Source organism: Mirounga angustirostris, unplaced genomic scaffold (assembly GCF_029215605.1).
Source record: "Mirounga angustirostris isolate CCGP_5_RB_7025 unplaced genomic scaffold, mMirAng1.0.hap1 SCAF_7, whole genome shotgun sequence".
Lineage (NCBI taxonomy): Eukaryota > Metazoa > Chordata > Mammalia > Carnivora > Phocidae > Mirounga > Mirounga angustirostris.
The window spans coordinates 68,495,352-68,518,846 of NW_026991715.1; the positions used below are offsets into that span (position 1 = coordinate 68,495,352).

Here is a 23,495-nt window from a genome sequence, read left to right on the forward strand (position 1 = left end):
ACTTGTTGTTACTTGTGTTTTTGATTTTAGCCATTCTGACAGGTATGAGGAGATACCTCATTGTGGTTTTGATTTGCATTTCTCTGATAATAAGTGATGCTGAGCACCTTTTCGTGTGTCTTTTGGTCATTTATATGTCTCCTTTGAAAAAATGTCTATGCAGGTCCTCTGCCCATTTTTAAATTGGATTATTTGGGGATTTTTTTTTGTGTTGCATTGTAGGAGTTCTTTGTAGATTTTGAGTATTAACCCCTTATCAGATATATCATTTGTAAATATCTTCTCTGATTCAGTAGGTCATCTTGTTGTTTTGTTGGTGGTTTCCTTTGTGTGCAAAGCAACTTTCAGGTCCTCTTGCTGACGTTTTCTCTCCCAGCTAATTATGTTTTTCCCACAAGATGAGTCTTATTTTATATTTTATTTAGAGGCAATTTTGTGGTTCATTCATCATTCCTTCAATGAACATTTTTGAGTACCTACTGGGTATTGTATAAAGTATTGGAGATACAGTATTGAATCAAACACTATTTATCCCCTTAAAAATCTTGCAATTTATTTTCCGACTGAAACTTGTACATGAATGCTCATAACATCTCTTAGTAATAGCCCTAAACTGGAAATACCAAATGTCCGTTAATGGTTAAACAGACTTATGATATATCCATGGTATGGAATACTACTCAGCAGTAAAGAAGAATGAACAATTGATAGGGCAACAAGTTGGCTAAACCTCAAGGAAATTATGCTGAGTGAAAAAATTGTATCTTAAAAAGTTACATTATTGCTCATTTCCAATTATACAACATTCATAAAATAATGTAATTATAGAGTTGGAGGACAGATTAGTAGTTGCCAGGGGTGAGAGGGCAAGGGAGAGAGTAGGTGTAGACATAAAAGGGTAGCACTAGGGAGTCTTGTAATGGTACAGTTAAGTGTCTTGATTGTGGTAGTGGTTTCTCAAAGCTACACATGTGATAAAGTTGTATATGGCTATACACACATACACACACAAACACAAATAAATACATGTATACAGCTGAAATATGAATAAACTATGCATTATATCAATATCACTTACCTGGTTTTGATATTGTAATTATGCAAGATCTTAACAGTGGGGCTGGGGCTAGGGGCTAGGGAATGGGTACACAGATAGTACATTTCCTTGCACTTTCTTGTGAATTTTTAAGTATTTCAAAATTTTTTTTTCTGAAAAATCTTGCGATTTCATGAAGGATGTGGGGAACCAAATAGTCAATTACAACACACTATAATAATACTCAGTTAAGGGGTGGTAATACAGAGTATATATATATATATATAGAGAGAGAGAGAGAGAGAGAGAGAGAGAGGGATGCCTTGCTCCTATTCCCAAGTCAAGAGACAATGTCTCTACTACTCCCTTGTTTCCTAAATGGTCCCAGTCAGGTCCCCTGCCTCTGTTTGAGGGGCGTGTGTTAGCAGTAATGGAATTGTGGCATGCTCATAATTGACCCTCCCTGACCTCCAGTACCCATGGTGATATGCCCTGCTCACTGGGGCCTCAGTAAAGTACCAACCATACAAGGCAAACATTTTATGAAAATGAGTATGGATAAAGTAACAGGAGTCTCGTGTTCACACAACACGTTCAACTGTAAGTTCAAAGACTCATTCCAGATTTATTTACCAATGATTTTGGATTACGCATAGCTTTGGTTCTTCTCAAGCCCTATCCTGCCATCAGCACCTTAGCCAAAGCTTTACTCTGACCATTGAGAAATAGCCTTTGTATGTGAAGATGAACACATAACTGCAGTGGGCATTATGCATGCATTGTCACTTGTTATTATAACTTACTTTAATTCAGTGACAGATTGTCACATATTTTGAGTTTTCTTAAGTTATAAAAGTTTTTTTTCCCTTGGAACTAAGTAGAAAATACATTATTTCTGATATGTTAGGGGACGTATTTTAGTTTTGTTGGTCTTTAGTAAGAAGCACTACGAAAGTGACTCAATATGAATTAATGCTCTTGTCACATTGTGACAACTCAGTTGTCTTAGAATTTTTACCAGGCTGTGTCTAAGTTTCACAAAACCACGAATAGGCAGGTTTAGCACATGTAAGCTGGAAATGTTTTTATTTTATTTGTTGTTGTTGTTGAAGAAATTCACCCCACCTCTCGGTGTCAGGAAGGCCTCTTTGGGGTTGCCCTTGGACTAAGGAGGGGATCTGAGTCTGGATCTAAGTGTGTTATTGGAACATTCCCTGGGCAGAAGTTGTTGGTATAGTTTTTCATCTCTCTGAGTCTCCCTGAATTAGAATCTCAAGGTGTGTGTGTAGAGGCAGCTCTGATTTGCATCATTTACCTTTATCAACATAGTAGCCAGTTTGAAATTACCTACATCTACTTTGTGAAATTCACACTTAGTTCTTCTGAACTCATCCTTTTTTAAAAAGTTGATGCAGTGGCAGAGTCTTGGTCCATTTTTTTTTTTTTTTAATTTTGCTGAGATAGAAATAATATATTTTATTTATTTGTTTTTAAAAGATTTTATTTATTTGACACAGAGAGAGAGAGAGCACACAAGCAGGGGGAGGGGCAGAGGCAGAGGGAACACTTGATCTTAGCCAAAAGGCCGAGAAGCGATGAGAGGCAGAGGGAAAAGCAGGCTCCCTGCAGAGCAGGGAGCCCAATGCGGGGCTCGATCCCAGCACCCTGGGATCATGACATGAGCCAAAGGCAGACGCTTACCCGACTGAGCCACCCAGGTGTCCCCAGATAATATATTTTAGATTGAACGGGTCATTTATTATTGATCAGATCCTGAGACTTTTCTTCATTTTTTTTTTTGTTGTTGTTGTTGTTGTGGCCAAATGTGTACTACTTTTCATTTTAACATTTTATTAATTTTTATTTTCTGAAATAAAAACTTTTTATTTGTGTGCTGAATCCTTTAGCACTTTTAAGAAAACATACAAGTCCATGTGAATAGTACAGTTGATTTAGAATAGTTCTTGCCTTCTGGTAATTTGTGACTGTGTGGTCCTGATTTTGTTGTATGACCATGCATGATCTTTTCTGTATCCTGTCGTGTCTGTAGATCTGAGAAAGTTCATACTTCTTTCTTTTTTTTTTTTTTAAAGATTTTATTTATTTATTTGAAAGGGAGACACACAGCAAGAGAGGGAACACAAGCAGGGGGAGTGGGAGAGGGAGAAGAAGGCTTCCCACTGAGCAGGGAGCCCGATGCGGGGCTCTATCCCAGGACCCTGGGATCATGATCTGAGCCGAAAGGCAGAAGCTTAACGACTGAGCCACCCAGGTGCCCCCTTGTTTTATTCATTTATTTAAAATGCGTTTATTATAAGGGCTCTAAAGGTTACATAACATTCCACATATTCTATACTTTTCCTACAACCTTAAGATTGTACTGTGTTAGTCTAAATCTATAACACTATTAAATAATATTATAAGCATTTCTTGGAGAGGAATAGGGATTAACAGGAAGCAGTGGATTTTTCATAAATTTGGCAAGCTTTTTTTTTTTTTTTAAAGTAGCTTAAATATCCTTGAAGCATTAATTTTAGAATAGGAGTTGTGTAGGAACCAATATTATTCCTCTACTTTATAAAGAAAGAGACACTGCCATCATCTTCCTTCCTTGCCCTGCATCTGCATGAACAAAGTTGAATTGAATGGACTGGTGCTTCCACCTGCAGCCAAGCCCATCGGTCCCTGGACCAAATCCAACAACAATAGGAAGCATATGTAGAGCCTTTGACTTTTTCTTCCTCATTGGGCACATCTAGTAGCTCAGTTACAGCTGCTGGGCTCCATATTACTGTTAATTCTCAACTGGAATCTGTATGGTCCACTAGATCTGGGAGGCCATGACCCTGAGCCTGGTCCCAGGGGCCTGTGTGGCCCCTAGTCACAGATATTATATCCTTTTGTCTCTTTATGGGACTAGGCTTCTGCCAGGTCTCCTTGGATCTTTGAGTGTGGTCTCTATGTCCTCACTCTGTGCTGTGGTGTCTTGCAGCATATGATCAGCTCTGGTAATGACCACCACTGCCTGATTTCTAGGTATTCAGATAGTTGCTTTTTTCTCTGATATGACACCATATTACTTATAGCTGCACATATGACTTAAGCACTCATTGTGCCCTTTGAATGTTGTGCCTGTCTACCTCACTGACTCTTGGTTGACGCCATGGATGGGGTCACCTCTGTTTTTATGATCTCAAATGTGAGTACCGGTCGGCTATTGCTAAACATGCATCATGCTTCACACCTGTAACAAGGAGAAGGGTCACCGATGTGATGAGTCTCCCCACTGATTACATCCTAGTAAGGATTTAAAGATTTTATTTACTTATTTATTTGGGAGATAGAGAAAGTGAGAGACAGAGCAGGAGCAGAGCTGGGGAGGGGCAGAAGGAGAGGGATCAGGAGCAGACCCCCCCCCGCCCCTGAGCAGGGAGCTCAATGCAGGGCAGGCTGATCCCAGGACCCCCAGACCATGACCTGAGCCTAAGGCAGCCCTTAACTGACTGAGCCACCCCAGGCGCCCCTCATTCACTTTTTTATATGCTATTTAGCTCTTAGTTCCAAAAAGCTTTTTTTTGTACCTTACAATAGGACCGTTAAAGTAAGGGGCAGAACCAAGGCAAGTAATAAAGAGGGGGTGGGGTAAAACTGAAGCAGAAAACCAAGGCCCTCCCTAAGAAGCCTGCAGTGGAGTAAACTGAACTTTAGGCCCAAGTGTTCTGCCAATCAGAGAAAAAGGAAGGCATAAAAACTGATGTCACTTCCTGTTAGATCAGAGTGGCACAAAGATTCAGGTCATCTAGAGAGAAGCTCTTGGTTTCCTAGCTGCGTATTTTGGGGAGGAATTGAGTGACTCATTATAGCAACATTTTTCTATCAGATAATCATATTAAAATACCAGTGCATGTTGCTGAACGTTATGCTTTCTTTCTAGCATGAGATACTTCAAAAAATTATTTTTCAAAATGACTTTAGACTAGTACTGCCCAATTATTTTCTAGTATCCAGAGTAAAAAGTAAAAAGATACATGTGAAAATAGTAATATCTATTTCCACTGAGTATATCCAAAAAAATATTATCTCAATAGGTAATCAATATAAAATTTTTTTCTATATTGATTACATTCTTTTTTTTTCTTTTTAAACTAAGTCTTTGAAGTCAAGTTTGTATTTTACGCTTATAACACAACTCAGTTTGGATAAGTCACATTTCAGGGCTCCTGGGTGGCTCAGTTGGTTAAGCGACTGCCTTCGGCTCAGGTCATGATCCCAGAGTCCCGGGGAGCCTGCTTCTCCCTCTGGCCCTCTCCCCTCTCATGCTGTTTCTCTCTCTCTCTCTCTCTCTCTAATAAGTAAATAAATAAATAAAACCTTAAAAAAAAAAAGAATGGATAAGTCACATTTTGAGCGCTCAATAGCCACATGTGGGTGGGTGGGTTGGCAGTGGGAGGGGCAACTCTTGTTTGTTGTAATATCCTGGTGATACTTTCAGTATTGAGATTTCTCAGCTGCAGTTACCACCAGGGATCTTGAAAGGAAAATTCGTCAGTGTTTTTTGTACTGGGTGGTCATTAATTCAGAAGTTACCATTTTATGTCACCGAAACTAATTTGATGAGAAGAAAAAATAACTTCAGTCATTATCAAGAAAGTGAGCAACTTACTCTGAAAACTTTTGGATGCTTACTTTCAATTCTTTCATTACTAGTAAATGCACTTATTTATGTTATCTTGGACATTTTCTTGATCTCTTTTTACACACTTCCCATGATTTTGCCAGCTTTTTCTCCTAGGGTTCCAATGGGAATTAGTTTGTAATTTTTCAGAGATACTCATGACTTTCTGCTTGACATACAGTTACTGTATGTAACAATTTCTTTGTTATCCGCTTGTTGAAAACAGATTTGTTGGCTGTCCTCCTCCCCATTAGTGCCTTGTATGGAGTAAAGTGTAGCCAATAATGCTTACTGAATGAACACACACATATATGTCTTTTCCTCTCATCTGGAAAGCAGGTACATGCATGCTTTTGACTCCTTTGGTGTATTTGTAGTTACTAGCCTAGTGCAGGCCATGCGGTTGATGCTTAATAAATCCTTGCTGACTGGGTCCATGACTTATAGTTGACTTTCCTAGTCTTGGGTCAAATCTGTATCTATCAAACTGTTAAATTACATCCTTGGAAAGAACATCGCTGTTTTCATTTGGAGGAAGAAATACAAACACTTCCACTACCTTTCCTTGTTGGTTCCTAACTGACTCTGAGAAAAGGAGAGAATCAATGAAAAGAGCACTACTACCTTTGGTTAAATACCAACAAAGTATAATATACAATTTTTGTCAGAAGAAAAAGTATGACTGTTATTACAGGTCCCAAACATTATGATGAAAGAACCTAGTTTGTGGATTTTGGAACCATTCATTCTTTCATTCAATAAAAAATTACTAAACAAACACCTGTTATGATTAACACATTGTGTTGGACATGGGATAAAAAAGGTAAGTTTTGACCCTCAAGCTGCTTACATTTTAGTTGGAAAGTCAGATCATGCCAGAGACCTCTTGAAAACATCTGTAAGTTTAGAGAAAGCTAGCTACTAATGGGAAAAAGACTCAGCAAGCCTAATTTTCACTCTGTTTTTCCTCCATTGGTGTTGGTTAGTAAGTATTTTTAGAATAAATGTGTAGATAGTGGTTTGTTTTTAAAGAAGTTACATTATTTGGCATTTATTACATTTTATTTATTTTCTTGATTGATTAATTGCAGTTAGATTACCTTAGCATGCTAGAAGAGATTTTATAGATTTTGACATATGATTAAACAGCATAAAGCATAACTAATGTAGTTTTAGTGGCATGCTATGTATTAAAGCATAAAATTTAAACACACACTTCATCAGGAATTTTTGCAGTTGTAGTGAATTCAAAAGATTCAGATATTAGAACTCTACCTCCCTGTTAGGGAGGGGCAGGAATTTTATAATTGAGATTATTATAGAAGAGTGTCCTGACATAACTGATTGACTTTAGTGATGTGCCTTGAAAGTTCAAATTCAAGGTGTGCACTTATTTCAGTCAGCTTATTCTGAATGTTTAAATAAGAAATACTATTTCTGGGTATTCTGAATAACTCGTTGTACATTTATTCCTAATAGTGAGCATTTGGACTAATGATGGATTACTAATGAGCATGTAAATGTACCACCTGATTACATTAATATATGATCTTCCATGACGAGGTCTGAAATGAACATTTCTAATATGTATTTCTTTTCCCCAAATGGCACTGTGGCGTATACTGAGCAGGACTGAGACAAGGGTGTTTTTCTTAAGAGCCACTGATTTAGTCAATTATCAAAAATCACATTATAATAAATGCTGTTCTAAGAATTTTGATTAACCTTTAAATAAATGTTACTTTGGAAAAAAATCTGCCAAATGTGTTAATGATAAATTGTGAAGTGGTAGTAATTGCAAGTATGGCTTTATGGATAATATAGTTAATTGATACCACCCTCTCAAACATATATAGCACATCAGCTGTTATGAGGCTGGGTGATAGTAATGGTGTCTACAGCATTTTTGATGCATTGAGGATGACATGAGTAAAATGGAAACTTAGAGTGCTCACCAGGGTCATTCTTTCATGCACATCTGATGCCCATGGTCAAGTAAATTTTTAATGACACATAGTCACTACACACCTTTCAGCCTTCTGGAGAGGTAAGTGTACATTGATCTGTCCTAATCAGCCTTGCAGAGTACTTCAGACATCCCTGCATGAACACTATTATTTAATAAAATGGGAGCTGTTTTTTTCACAAGCTCAGCAGTTGTTTCTTGGATGGCTATATTGTTGTTGTTGTTGTTGTTTTTTAACTCAAGTCTCATGTTCATTCTTGTCTTTGTCTGACAATGTAGTATTAATGTAGCTGCATAGAAAAGTAAGCAAAATCAAGGAATGGGTCTGATTATGAAAGTTCATTGCTATTATAAGAAACCCATAGAGCATACATCCATTCTTTCCCTAATGTATAGGGTGCTGACTGCATAAAATTGCTTGGAAAGACATTAAGGATATAGAGGCAATTCTGTTGAGGTGTGCAGTGGGATGCTTTTATGTTTGGAAATAAAGGTGGTTCTGGAATATCTGATTTGCAAAATAAAAAGTAGCCAAAGCAATTTTTTAAAAGGTTATTTATTTATTTGAGAGAGAGTGAGAGAGAGCACAGAAGGAGAAGGGGAAGCAGACTCCCTACTGTGCAGGGAGCCCGATGCGGGGCTGGAACCCAGGACCCTGGGATCATGACCTGAGCCAAAGGTAGATGCTTAACCGACCTGAGCCACCCAGGCACCCCGCCAAAGCAATTTTTAATTGCTCTAGATTGGAACACTTATGTAGGGACATCTACTTTTTCTTTTTTAAGAGTAGTTTTTATCTGAGTTTGGGGTCTATAATATCTTGAGTTTGTTCATAGATGGAGTAAATCAAGTGTTGTTTATTTAGCTAATAGGATTTGGAGGTAGGGGAATTTTTACTATGGATTCTTCTTCTATTTGTGAAGTTACTCAGTTACAAATGGGATACAGACCAGATGGTGTTAAATCCCATTCCAAGGATGTAGTCTACAGCCAGAACTTCTTAGAAGCATGAATATCACTTGGTCACGTAGTTCGCTGGTTACCGGATTTATTTGCTTTTAAGAAAATGAATAAGAAAGAAAAAGAAAATAAGTAAGAGTGGGTTCCTGTTGATCTGTAGGGCTGGCCATTGATGACAATGTCTGGAGTTGCCTTTGTGTTCATGGAAATCAGGCATCTCTTTCTGCTGTTTCATGGCCACCGAGTTGGCTCTCAGGCTCCACAAATGCCTCCTTTACCTGCTTGCTCATAACTGAAGTTGCATAATGAGAGACTAAAATTTTTAGATTTTGCAAGTATCTCTAGAAATGGCAACGTTTTGTTTAAATCAGATCCATAGAACTCAGTATGAATGAGCTTACCAGCTCTTTCTGGATAACAGGATTTGAAAGTGGGCTGGGTAGAGAAATATGAGGACACTGGGTAATTAGGGAGTAAAAGGATCTGCCTTGTGGGCATGAAGGGGACAAGAGGGGTGAGATGAAAGGCTCTGAGTAGGGAGGCTTAGAACAGCAGAGTACCAGATGTACTTTCTTTACAATATAGGAAAACCTCTAAAAATGGCAGGCTTTCTAAATACAATTTTAAAACAGAATTTGTTTTTGATTTTATTTAGGTATGAAATTAGTAATTTCATTGTTAGATATTCTCCTTGAATTACCTTGTTCATTTATTCAGGAAGCATTTATTGAACAACTCCGATGGACTAAATAGTGTGTTGGAAAAAGACAGGATTCCTATCCATAATGTTTTATTAGTCTCTCTGCTTTTGGCTATAGGTAATAGAAAACCCAATTCCAAATGGCTTTAGTACAGGGGAAATTGGTTGGTTCACACCACTGAAAGTCCAGGTGGAATTCAGGAACATTGTAATCCAGTAGTTTTGACTCAGTTTTCCTTCCATTCTTTTCCCTCTCTCTGTGGGTCAGGCTGCATCAGTGGCTAGTAGCAAGATGGCTATCAAGTGAAAGGGGCTATTTCAGAGGCTTTTTGGAGGGCTAGAAGAGCCTTCTCAGAAGCTTCAAAGAAACCTCTTCTTGGATTTTATTAGCACAAGACACCAAGATTATATAGGCAATTAGAGGACTGGTGGATGCAGATATGTATGGGTTCAGTGACAGCATTGGGGGGGTATCCCCTCTAGACTGGTAGAGATGGAGGATTCAGAGCAGAATTCCTTGAAGACATTCTACCCAAACTAAATCCAAGAGGATGAGAAGGAATGAGGAGCTGGGGAGGGCATGTAGGGAATTAGGGAAGTGGGGGCAAAGACAGAAGCAAGAAGGTACACTGCACAAAATCAGCTATCTTTACTCATTCTTCACGTCTCAGCTTCACCTTATCTTCCCACAAGGTTTAACGGAGCCTTGCATGGCCTCACACTTCCTTGTATTTATCCCATCTTAACATTCACCCACTTCATTGTTACTCATTCAACTGCCTGCTCTTCTTCCCTAGACGCTGTGAGGACAGGGTCCGTGGTCTGTCTAATTGCCCCTCTGTTCCCGGCACCTAGCAAATCATCAACAGTTGATAAATATTCATTAAATGTATGAATGAATGAGGGATTTATTATTATTTTGTTAAATGACAGCTTTTAGACCTGTTCCTTCCTACATTGATCAAAATGATAATAACTTTCATGGCCCTGACTAGACTTCTTATAAATAGTCATAAAATGTAGGCAGTAAAACTGAGTCTTGAGGATTTTGAGGAGTTTTTGATTCTCATATGATCTAACCATCTTTTTTTTTTTTTTAAGATTTTATTTTTTAGAGAACGAGCGAGAGAGAAACAGCATGAGAGGGGAGAGGGTCAGAGGGAGAAGCAGGCTCCCCACTGAGCCAGGAGCCCGATGTGGGACTCGATCCCAGGACCCTGGGATCATGACCTGAGCCGAAGGCAGACGCTTAACCATCTGAGCCACCCAGGCGCCCTCATCTAACCATCTTGAATAGAATTTTCTTGAGCATAAGTACGTGTTTTCATACACTATATAATCCCAAAGCAGGATGAGACCTTAAAAGTCATCAATACTCTTGTTTGTTGGATGGATGAGTGTTTGTTTATTGGAAGACAGAGTCTTTGCTCATTACATCCTTCAAAAGATTAACCTCATATGTATAAAACTCCAGCATAGGTGAGTTTCTGATGTTTCTTCTACTTTTATGATTTTTGAAATTTCTTTTTTTTTAAAGATGATTTATTTATTTATTTATTTGAGAGAGAGAGAGAGAGAGAGAGCTGGGGAGGGACAGAGGGAGAGGGAGAAGCAGGCTCCCCGCTGAGCAGGGAGCCTGATGTTGGCTTGATCCCAGGATGCTGGGATTATGACCTGAGCCGAAGGCAGACACTTAACTGACTGAGCCATCCAGGCACCCCGATTTTTGAATTTTATAATTAAATGATTAATACATGATTTTATTGAAATTACTCAAAAATTACCTTTCTCTTTGCTCTGTTATGTGTAATATATTAATCACAGACCCTGGGAGTTGGGGAAAGATTTTGCTAGATTCCACTACGATACATTTTCCACTGAAGTTTTAAATTAAGCCTCATATTGAAATGAATTCATGAAAAGATGTTTCTGGATAGAGTTGTGTATGGTACCTGTTGCTCATTATCATCAGTATTATAATTTGCAAATACAAAACATACCGAATATTGAAGTATGAAATGTTTAACTTGAAGAAAACGTATAGAAGAAAATATAACGATTTCTCCTGATGAAATCCAGTCCAAAATTCTGTTTGTGATATTAAGGTTGTTTGTGGGGAAGCAGGGATGTATAGTGGGCCTCTAAAGACCTCTAAGGCAGATCTTGATGTTTTCCCCAGAGTATGTCCCTAAGTCCATCTTACATTGTCTTTCTGAACACCTTTTAAGTTTATATGCCCTTATGAGCTTAAAATCTCTTAATTTAATGTATTCCTTTGGATGTCATTTAGACAGAATGGTTTTATTAAGGCCTTATTTTTAAGCTTATTAGGTTTCTTCAAGTTAAAAAAACTAAAACATGGAAATCATCGTTTCATTAATTATGAGTAATTTTTATACATTTTAAACCCTACCTGTTATACATTCAGGACACTTCCCAATGAAAAACTTTTTTGAGTAGTTTGTGGAGCATCACACAGATTTACACCTTAAGATTTCTGCTTCCTAGAAGAAATTATGGGGCAACGTAGACATGACAGTAATAATAAAAATTGCAAAAATGCTACCACTTCATTTAAAATTTAGCATCTAGTATTGTCATTAAAGATTACACTTTCCTTTAGATAAAGAAATGTCATTTTTGTAGTAAGTGTTTATTGTCATTAAGAATCAACTTTTTAAAGATAAGTTGTGATTATGCAGTTATATGTAAGAAATAGATCTTTCTAATTTTTGTTTCCCATGCAATCATTTTGCATGATAGGGAGAAGGCACATTTCTCTCATTTAAGGGTACAAAGGGGAAGTGTTATCTGAGCCATTCCGAGGTATGGTTGTTTGAGACATCTGTGCTTTATGAGCTTGGGAAGGAGAAGGAAATAGCCTTTATTGAGAAGCTTTTTGGAGGTTCTGCTGTTTGGAGTAGAATCGCAAGACTGGAAGAAATATTTAGAAAGTGTCTGGTCCATGCCTCTTCTTCTCAGGGAAGGAGGCTTGGGCTTGGCAAGGTGAAAGGACTTGCCCTGAGCCATGCATAATTAGTGAGCCTGCGAAGGGATGGGGCTCGTGCTGGCGTCTTTTGCTCCTTACACTTATGGATGTGTTTCCCACAATGTGCCTCTCTCTTGGATTCTTTAGAAACTTAACCAGGTGTGAGAAGCAAAATCCTTTTTGCATGAATTCATTGAAAAAAATACTACCCTGGTTTTTAGTTTTACAGAGTGGAGATGTATTGACTTCAGAAAACTAAGGAGTTAGGCCCCTCAAATTCGAAATTAAATCTACTCATCATTTAAAAAAACAAACAAGGGGCGCCTGGGTGGCTCAGTTGGTTAAGCGACTGCCTTCAGCTCAGGTCGTGATCCTGGAGTCCCTGGATCGAGTCCCGCATCGGGCTCCCTGCTTGGCGGGGAGTCTGCTTCGTCCTCTGACCCTATCCCCTCTCATGTGTTCTCTCTCTCTCATTCTCTCTCTCAAATAAATAAATAAAATCTTTAAAAAAATAAAACAAACAAACAAACAAACAAACAAAACTTTAGAAAACTTTTCCTAAGTTCACCAGAAGCCCAGGCTCCTCTGGGGAAGAAAGCAGGTTGAGGCTGTTCGGTGGGCTGTGCATTGTGCTGTTCTTCTCTGAGAGCTCGGGAGATTGGCATTACTCCGCAGTCGTGTCACAGCCCGAAGTCATTTAATGCCTCCTCTTGCGAGGCCAGGATTCCACGCCCAAGTGCATTTAGTAGGTCAGTACAGTAATTTTAAATGTCTTTCTTTCAATCTTTTGCCATCTTCAATTATACCTTTCCACCCTACTATTTGTGTAATTTTCTTCTGTCTGAAGTCTCTTTACTGTTGTTCTCTATTGCACAGCATGACAAATTACCCATCAAACCATATCTTTTCAGCCCAGAAATGTGCAATAACACAGAGTCATGGCATTATCGCATGTTGTGCACTTTATTTCCTCACAGTTCATTCAAGTGTGTCACTTTATTTTCCTGGCTTCCTTTTGTCATCATGGAGATTAACCATTTTATCCTTCCTAAACTTTAGAAACAATTAGAATTTCATTATAGTGGAAGGAAGCTGAGAGTGAATGCTTGCTCAGTACTATAAGGAGTATACTTTTCATATTATCAGTGGTAAAATTAAAGTCATGAATCCTGAGTCCTTTTTGAAGGAGAGACTTTAGGGATTATTATACAGCTGAGTAACCCTGGCTCTGGACAAGAGAATTATTTGAGCCTGTGGCCACCAAACACATTAACGGTTAAGAAACCATCTAGTGTGACATTGAATACCTGATTCTTCTGTTCTCCTGAGAATTACAAAATTCCCTGGGGCCCATGCGTTCTGTACACAAAATCTTTTTTTTCCTCCTCTTAACTTTGGTTAAATACCAATAGTGTTCAGTGTGCAATGAGATACAATAGACATTGCAAGTATGTGTTAGAAAATCAATTGGAATTGAGGCTCTAATCAGCAGGGCTGCAGCTGGTATGTAGACACATCACTGGAAATGGTGATTAAGATCATATGAAGCATTGAAAAAACCCCACAACACTTAGATCACTGTTTAGATAGATTTCTGTTTTACTGGGGTAGTGATGCCTTGGGTAGCCAGTGATACTTCTAGATCCTGCTAGATTAATTTATAAGATGTTTTAATAATCAATATATTTTATATGTTACATTTATAGTTTATTTTCAGTTACATATTTATAGGATATAGGATACTGGTTGTTGGTAAACAAAAATTTCAAAGTTCTTTTGCCACAGTCAACTTGCAGCCTGCCAGATACTAAATACAAGCTGCCCCAGAGAAAGGAAAGGGGTGTGGTGACAGTTTAGCTTTAGTCCCAAAATGCATTTAGCGAGGAGATTGAGAGGGCAAGGGGGGAGGGGGAAAGGGAGGGTGATGAAGGGAAAGACACAGAGACAGAGACTGAGAGACAGAAAGAGAAAGAGGGAGGGTGGGAGAGGATGATAATGAATGTGAAATACTCTGGAGGAGAAAAACCAGTAAGAATCATGGGATGGCAAAGGAGGTTTTCAGAATTTAAAGAAATGGAACAATAGCTTTCTTACCCAGGCATTTCCTACCCATGAGCAAGTAATTAGCTAAAAATATTAGCTAAACAATTCTTCTGGGGAAACTTAAGGATGAAAAGAGGCTTGAACTAGAAAGGGTTGGTTGCTTTCATAAAATTCTTCATTTTCTAATCTAGATTCACTTTTCCTGTGAACACCTTTAGGTTGTATCGAAAATACAGTGATTAAAAGTTGAACCATATACATAATTTTTATAAATAGAGTGTTTTTATAAGTAGAGAATAAGCTGGGTGTTTAAAATAAATCTAGGAACAGAGATCTTGCCTTTTTATCTCTACATTGTCTTTGACGTTTGGCAAAGGTCTAGTCTAGAAGTATCAAAGCCCAACTAGGTGATGGAAGAAGGGCACCAAAACTGTGGAATGTGAGTGTCTTTTAGAAATAGTGGCCATCAGAGAAAAGGCAAGCTATTGATATTATCCAGAGCTTGGGATTTCATGAAGGCAAACTGCTATTGAGAGAAAAAGGCTGGTACTTTAAGCATTTGACGGTAGTTTTTTTAAACTATAAAACACATCAAGCCTTCCCCTATATGATTTTAAGTAGCAGCCATTAAAAAAAGGAAAGGGAAAGTGAGGGGATTCTGGGGAATGAAAGAGGAAATAGCAACAAAAAATTAAAACTGCAGAGAACTTCCTAGTTTTCAGATTACCTTTAAATATATTTTTCCCTATGTTCGTCACAAACTGCCTGCAAATAAAATAGAACAGGAGATATTAAAGTGTTTTTAATAGATGGAGAAAACAAGACTCAATAGCAAAGGGACTTACCTGAAGCCACATAAGCTAGTGGACAAAGCAGTGCTTGAACTGAGGTCTCTAGAACTCTGCTGTCCAGTGTGGCAACCACTAGCCAGCCACATGGGGCTATTGAGCACTTGAAATGTGCTTAGTCCTATTTGAGATGTGCTGTGAGTATAAAATACATATCAGATTTCAAAAACTTACTACAACAAAAAAGGAATATTTTATATTTGTGGACATGTTGGGTTAAATATATTATTAAAATTAATCTGTTTTTACTTTTTAGTATGGCTGCTAGAAAATTGAAAATCACTTATGTAGCTTGTATTTATAGCTTGCATTATATTTCTATTGCTATTCTAGGCACCTTCTCTGGTATTCTTCCAGAAAATAAAGGGAAGGAAAACGGGAGGGAGAACTGGCTATCACAGAGTTTGAAGGATTCATTTTTCAATGATAAAAATGTCTTAATTTTATTTATCATTTCAATTGAAATCAACTCAATTAAAAAAAACCCATTGAGGGGCGCCTGGGTGGCTCAGTTGGTTAAGCGACTGCCTTCAGCTCCGGTCATGATCTCAGGGTCCTGGGATCGAGCCCCGCATCAGGCTCCCTGCTCGGTGGGAAGCCTGCTTCTCTCTTTCCTACTCCCCCTGCTTGTGTTCCCTCTCTCGCTGTGCCTCTACCTCTCTCTGTCAAATAAATAAATAAAATCTTTAAAAAAAAAAAACCCATTGAGTATCTACTATTTATAAGGGTGGTTGTACACATTATGTTCAGCATATTTTGAGGAGAAGGGCAAAAGATCCTGACAGAGGGAGAGAATGTCTTTTCTGGAATTCTCTGAGCAGATCCACATGAGAGCAAGCATACAAAAGATTCATTACACTTTGTCATATCTGTTCTAAAGGAACCATAACTAGTGTAGATGTGAAGAACCTGAGATTGTTTTGGCTGGGTGAGTACGCTGGTCTCATATCCTCAAGGGCACTTTGGCAGGCACACGGAGGGGCGGATATGCGGTCTGTCCTACAGCGCATCCAAGCGGACACCATACACGCAGAGGAGGACCTTGGCTGAGGACAAATGAGTGAAACATATTAAGGAAGAGCTATATGAAAAACACAGCTCAGAGTAGGAAAAAAGGAAATGTTGAAAAACTAATGAACCATAAGATCTCTATAATAGTCTCTTAATAGGTACATTGTTGAATAACACTGGTGTGTGCTAGGTTAGTTTTAACTTGTTATATCTGATTTCATGAGCCATGGCAGTGCACACCTAGTTCCTGAGGAAAGGACTGAACCTACTGTTGTCACTTAGAACACACCCTAGTAATTACTGCTACAGATTCCAGTCTCAGAAAATATTAATATTTTTACAATAACAGTTTTCAAAACCTGGAGTGCAACAAAGGGAAATCGAGTGATGATTGCAATTTTTTAAGGTTTGTGCGGAAGGGGGAAAATACACTTGTGTGATATTTTTAATGAAATTCCACTTTTAAAACTCTAGATCTATTTGAAATCTGTCATTTTAAAATTAATAACTGTTTTCCTTTAACGCAGTCTGTGTAAAGAAACCCAATCCACTTTTGAACAGTTCCCTGCCTTCCCAGATACATGGAAATTCACTACTGTTGCTGACAAACAAAATGCCACAAGATTTGTCATACAAATCACATTATAAGAGGTTCCAAAAACTTGACAACGTTGACAGTTGTTTTCAGCAAATGGCTGCTTTACTCTGTACTGTCAATGTTGATGTCCTTGTGCACATGTAAAAGAGCAATGTGATTAAGGCAAGCTTGTCCACGCTATATCTGAGCCAAGTTTTCCGTCTCCGCGTGGCACTGAAAGATTGCTCAGCTGTTGCAGATAAGGCAGGAATAGCTAGCAGATTTCTGCCATTTAAAAAAAAAAACATTCTCTGGGCATGCATTTCTGTAGGAATTTACCAACATCTGCTGCTGACCTAAAGTTTTCTATAGAAGTGGCATATTTAATTTATACAAGTAATTCACAATGGTATTGGTCAAGCCTGATTTCCTTGGGAAATAATGTGTTGCGTCCACCAAGAAGAAATGGGTTGAAGTTTAATAACATGTATTTTCTCTAAATTGTCATTGGAGCCTCAGCCCTCATACTTTTTTGGCCCAGCTTACATTTATTTTCTGCATGTTCTCTAAATTGTATTTCGGCAGAGAAACTTTTTAGAAGGAAGAATAAAGAGCTAAGAGGTTTTGGTGATTCCACAGAAGGCCTACATTTCACACTTATCTTTTTTTTATAGGCTCTCTGAAAATGTTTGATTTTTGGGAAGCTAATTTATTCTGGGAGAATTTTGTAGTTGAATTTTAGTGTGATTTAAAATTGTCGTATGTACTATCCTCAAAAGAACATATAGGATTTAGGTATTTCCCATTGTCAAGGTAACTTGATCACCTCTCATTACTTTGATTTTGGACATCATTTGTTTACCATTTCATTTGCCACTGCTCAGTTTTTAAATATGTTCTCGGTATGTTTACATTCTTTTGATTCAGTTTCTTTTGAAATATGAAGGCTCCTCAGGTAAAAATACAAAACCTAAGTTAGTCCTGACAATTCAGACCTGTCTCGTAATGCATTTGTTATTTGATTCATCTATTCTTATTCTTGGTCACCTTCTAGTACAGCTGCATGCTTTAACTGTCTGACTTGTCTTTGAAAATCTTAAGCCACATTCTTTGGAACAGTTGCTTCATGTTGGTTGAAATTCTCTGTGGCACTTTTTTCCATTCACAGGAGCCAACAGCCACCATAGCAGACACATAGTTTCCAAGAACTCAGGCATGGTTCATGATTCCTGAATCTCAACAATTTCTTGTAAGAATCAGAATACCATGTATAGTGTCTGAAACCTTTGTGCTCTAAATTATAATATAAAAGGATACATTTATAGTGTAAGGTTAAATTAGCATACATAATTTTTATATGTTTTCATTCTTGAAACTAGTAAAGGCACACAATTTGAAAACCCACCAATAAAATAAAATTAACCCAGTGGCCCAAGCAAGTAATTAGCTAAAAATATTAGCAAAAATATTCTTTTAGGAAAAATTAAGGATAAAAAGAATTTGAACTAAAAAGGGTAGTGGCTTCTGAAACAACTCTTTATTTTCTAATCTAGATCCATGTTTCCCTGTGAATACCGTTAGATTGTACTAAGAATATAACAATCGAAAGTTCAAGTTTTAAGTCCCAAATTACTGCCTTTCAGATCCAGTGAGGCATCTAAAAAATGGGTCAAGGTAACAATGCATAATTTGAAAAGTTAGCAAAAAGTTGCTAATGGAAATAAAGTGAAAACCGATATAAGTGTATAACCGTTAATGCCTGTCTTATTTCCATTGTCAATTAAACATATTAGGAAGCAGAAATCCTTGCGAAATATTTGCCACAGCTAGCGTCTTTATTTTCATGTGGCCAAGGGAGAAGAAAGGAGAAATTTCCCAAGGAGTGTTTAGATCCTCTGATTAAGCAACTGATTAAAAAAAAAATGAGTGGTTTATAAAAAAAAGAGCTGGAGTAAATACAGAGAAGCAAAATATGTATCAATAGAGAAGAGCATGCAGGCAGGAAAAACATGGACATGCTCTTTTTTTTTTTTCCTGCTGATTTTCATTTTCACAAGTTTTAATTTTATATACTTCCTTTAGGTTTATATTGATAATGACTTTTTATACCTGGATAACAGCTTTTGTACTGGAAATAAGATAACTGTCTTATTTAGGGGATTTAGGAAGTTCCAGTCTCAGCCTCTTCTTTAATTTTGACTTTATTTTAAATTCCAGAAGTGCATCATTTGTCAGGAACCCAGATCTTCTGGCTGCCATTATCTTCCCAAAGACTTTGGTTCAATCCATTTATACTTATGTCATTGATAGACAAAAGCAAAGAGTGTGATGGAAATAAAACCATTATTTGTGTGTACAGAATAAAAAGAAATTCCTTTTTCTTGGTAAATACTTGTAATCATGCTCTTCAGTACACATTTTGAGTCACCTCCAGACACAATAGCAGGAGAGAAGTGAAGATAAGTTGTTCTTCATGGACTTCTGTGAGCTATCAGAAATATATCATGTAAGTAGCTCAAACAATTGCACTTCCCATTACCCTATCACTTCCCAAGGCCATAAAACTCCAATTTGCAAGGTGACTGGATTTTACTGGTGGATGAAGGAAGATTTGACTGTTTCTCATTTGCTTTTGAACTTTCTCATGATGCTGAGAATTTCATGAGACATAAGTGATGTCATCAATCATGTTATAAATACTTACCTGAAATTTTTATTATGTTTTTCGGGGGTTGCAAGATGAAATCCCTTTTACTGAATATTTCTGGCGTTCAGGGATATTTTACTGGTAGTTTGGATTCTTTGTCATTTGGGTATGCTGCGAAAGAGTAGCCAGTGTTTGGGAGTGAAATTAGGTTTAAAATAAATGGCTGCCCTAGGACTGGAGAGGCTTTCTGTCCAGGGCCTGAGTCCTCAACAAGAGGCCCAGGGCCTCTCTGTCCTTGCAGTATTTCTGGGGAGTGGGGATATACAAAGACCTGTAAAGAGACTGAGGGTAAAGCATAACTAAGTATATCACAAAATTTTTAAATTGCATGTTTTGTTCTGTTGATGGATTATCAAATATTAAGAACTTACTGTGGTCTGTTGTCACCTACATGATAAAGTCTAAATTCCTCAGTGTGGCACAGAAAGATTCCATGCTGCATCTACTTTGTAGTCTCGTCTATACTACTTCTTCATAGCTACAATAAGCTGTAAATTACTAAATATTAACCATGTTTTGACCATAGCTGGAATGTCTTCTGACACAAAAATATTACCCACCTTTGGAATGTGTATCTACTCTTTCAAGATAGGGTTCAAATGACATCCTTTTGGTGAAATGTTCTCTTACCATCCATGGAAGTCAGGAGATCTTTCTGCTTCATCCTTATTTTTCACATTTATTCATGTTGTATCACACTCTACAGTACTTGAAGATACGTTATTCTTCCAAGCTGGACTATGAGCCTTTTGACTCATATTTGACTCATAGGGATATCATATTTATTTTCATAGTCCTTGGGTCTTGCATGGTACCTGGCCAATGATAGGTGCCGTATAAATATTTGTTAATGGAGATGTAGCTTTGTACAACATCTGCGCCCCAGCCTCTGATCATTAGTGAGAGCTCACCTATCATCAGAATCTCTCATACCAGACGAGTTGGGAAATCTATCTACAAATGAAAACACTCTCCATGCAAATCATTGACATTCAAGAGCCCTTACAAGGTTCATTTACCTTAAATAATGTGCTTATTTTCATGTGCAGTTCATTTTGTGGAGCCAGCATCATTGCTTTTAGCATAACACTTCATACAGAAGAACTAATTCGGATACATGACAACTGATAAAGAAGTAGCAGAACCACCTGCCCACCATTTTTATTTAAAAGTATTCGTTGCAATTGAAATCTAGAGTTCATAGAGAAAGTTAATTGTAAAGCCTGAATACTGATAGTTTACGTAACAACTGGGCAGTATTTCAAACATTCAGACGATAGCAAGGAATTAAGAAATAACCAAAAGGGCATAGAAATTCAAAGGCAAAAAAGTCCACAATGTCAATAATGGTAGAAGAATCCTTAGTGCTTCTACTCATACAGAGCCTACTGATTCTTATTTTACTGCTCTAACAAGCTTTTGTTTGTTTTGCACTTTTAGGTGATTAGAAGGGGCAAATTACTCAAATTTGGGATTATAGGACTTCTAGATTCAGGAAAATGAAAGAAATGAGAAATGCCAGCTGATAATCTGATTCTGGAATGTCAGAGAAAGCGTTATAAAAAAATGTAGAAGTGGGGCGCCGGTGGCTCAGTGGGTTGGGCAGTCAACTCTTGATTTTGGCTCAGGTCCTGATCGCAGGATTGTGGGATGGAGCTTGGAGTTGGGCTCAGCACTGAGTGCGAGTCTGCTTGTCCTTCTCCACCTTTTGCCCCTCCCCCCTCCATTTGCTGACCCTCACGTGTGTGCACGTGAGCACACATTCTCTCTCTCTCACAAATAAATAAATAACATTTTTTAAAAAAAAAAGAAAATAAAAAAAGCTTAATTGTTTGTGGAACATTCCAGTACAGTCCTAGCTAATCTAGCCTAATGTCGAATTAAGGGCTGCTCTTGTTAGGTGTTCTTTACTTCCTTTTCTACTCTCACACACCTACCCATTTCTCCCCCTCTCGCAAGATCCTTTCCCTGTCTTTGTTCTGTTAGATACACACTATCTAATGTCCCAAAACCTTAACGTGGGCCTTTAGAGGTGAGCACATATGAAGATTCAAGCATGGGGTCAATGTATGAACTAAAGATTTCGATACTTCACTACCAAACCACACAGACAGACACACACACACACACACACACACACACACAGCACCATATAAAAACTTCTGCTTCTGAATCTCTAGCTCCCACCAGTTCCTCATGTTGCTCCCAGATGTGCCCAGTCTTTACTTGACTTCTCAGTGTACCTGCAGTTTAGGTGCCTCCAGTACCTGTCCTGCCGGACCAATGGGTCTGCTGGTCTCAAGGCATGCCATTCTAGTGCTGACTAATTCTGGAAAACTTGACTATGGAACGTAACCATTAGCAACTCTGGATTTTGTAGCTGACTCACTGGAAATCTCCAGTGAAATACAGAGTGACAATGACCTTCGAAGCTCAGGGGAGTAGCAAAGATTGTCACAGAAACCATGGAATTTTCACAGCAGCATTGTCCTTTAGGCCATGGATTACAATGGAGACAATCTCCCCATCCAAAGAATGACTCTCCTCTAAAAAATGCCATATTGTGAGTTTCTTTGCTTGTCTTGCTCGCTGTCATAAACCTCTACAGACAGAATTCTTCAGCATGGATGTATAGTTCTGTGCTGTGCCACCCAAATGAAGAGTATGCCTGGGGCTTTAATTTGTGTAGTGTTGCCTTGCTGACTATGAATTTTGAACTACTATTGTTACCACCTTCCACTTAGTGATAATTTACTATTCTTATTCTATTCCACGCTTGTGTTTTAGATCAAATTCTTATGGTACAATTTAGGCGCTTTTATGTGCATTCCTGCTTGCTTAGATAAAATTACAACACATGGCTTAATTAGTAAGATGTGTACATTCATGAGAGAAGGCACACTTCCCATCGTTTTCTTGCCCCATTCTCGGCAAATTGCATCATGAAAATGTTTTGGAGAAGGAATGGAACCATTATCTGAGCAGTGTTTATTATTTAGCACTTCTATGAAGTGAACAATTAATAATTGAGTAATTCTAACAAAACTCTACCATTCATTTTGGTGGCAAACATCATCTCTATAATCTGGTAACTTTCACCCTAAGGATGATCACAAGTATGTGACTAGATGGCCACCTGAGGACAAATTTGAAACACTTTGTGAACTAAACATTATTCTCATTATTTGTCAGCTGTTTGAAATTCTCCTATTCATTTCTTGGGGTCTTGAGAGCTTGTGGTCTAAAATGGAAATACCTATTTCAGGATTAACATGCTAAACAGCTACAGTTAATGTTTAATTGGAATCATGGGTCAGTTTGGTGAAGATAAGTCTGAGGAAATAGGATACAGAAGTGTCTCCTGAAAAAAAACAAAAACAAAAACAAAAACAAAACAAAACAAAAAAACAAAAAAACAAAACAAAACAAAAAACAGAAGTGTCTCCTGGAAGAGACAACAAAAGGTAGAGAGAGAGGGCCTGAAAGCAATAACTGGAAGCTCTAAATTTGTCTATTATTTATTTTATCTAAGTTATAAAAAAAATCACTAAACACTAGTTATATAATTAATTTATTAAATCATGCTGGAGCTATCTCTATTTTTTTAAAGGACTTATATTCTCAGGGTACTTTATTTGAACTTACATATTCATTAATTTTTAAAATTATAAAAAAGTTATGATTTCTCTCTTTTTTTTAAAGATTTTATTTATTTATTTGAAAGAGAGAATGAGATAGAGAGCATGAGAGGGGGGAGGGTCAGAGAGAGAAGCAGACTCCCTGCTGAGCAGGGAGCCCTATGCGGGACTCGATCCCGGGACTCCAGGATCATGACCTGAGCCGAAGGCAGTCGCTTAACCAACTGAGCCACCCAGGCGCCCATGATTTCTCTTTATTTAATTCCATGAAAATAGGTGATTTCATCACCAGTGACCTCTAATGTTCCTTTCAGCCCTAACTCCTTATGACTCCTTCTTCATATT

The 23,495-nt window shown here is 37.9% G+C and overlaps 1 long non-coding RNA gene across 4 annotated transcripts in view; it reads left to right on the forward strand.

Moving 5' to 3' along the window:
- LOC123859873 (uncharacterized) overlaps positions 1–23,495 on the forward strand; it is a 132,645-nt gene that overhangs the window by 6,316 nt on the left and 102,834 nt on the right. The window contains exon 3 of one of the 4 annotated variants that reach the window (XR_010413129.1): positions 5,938–6,050. The exons of the other annotated variants lie outside the window; for them this stretch is intronic. This is a non-coding gene — a long non-coding RNA (uncharacterized LOC123859873). The remainder of the gene's footprint in view (positions 1–5,937; positions 6,051–23,495) is intronic. 4 annotated transcript variants of the gene reach the window in all.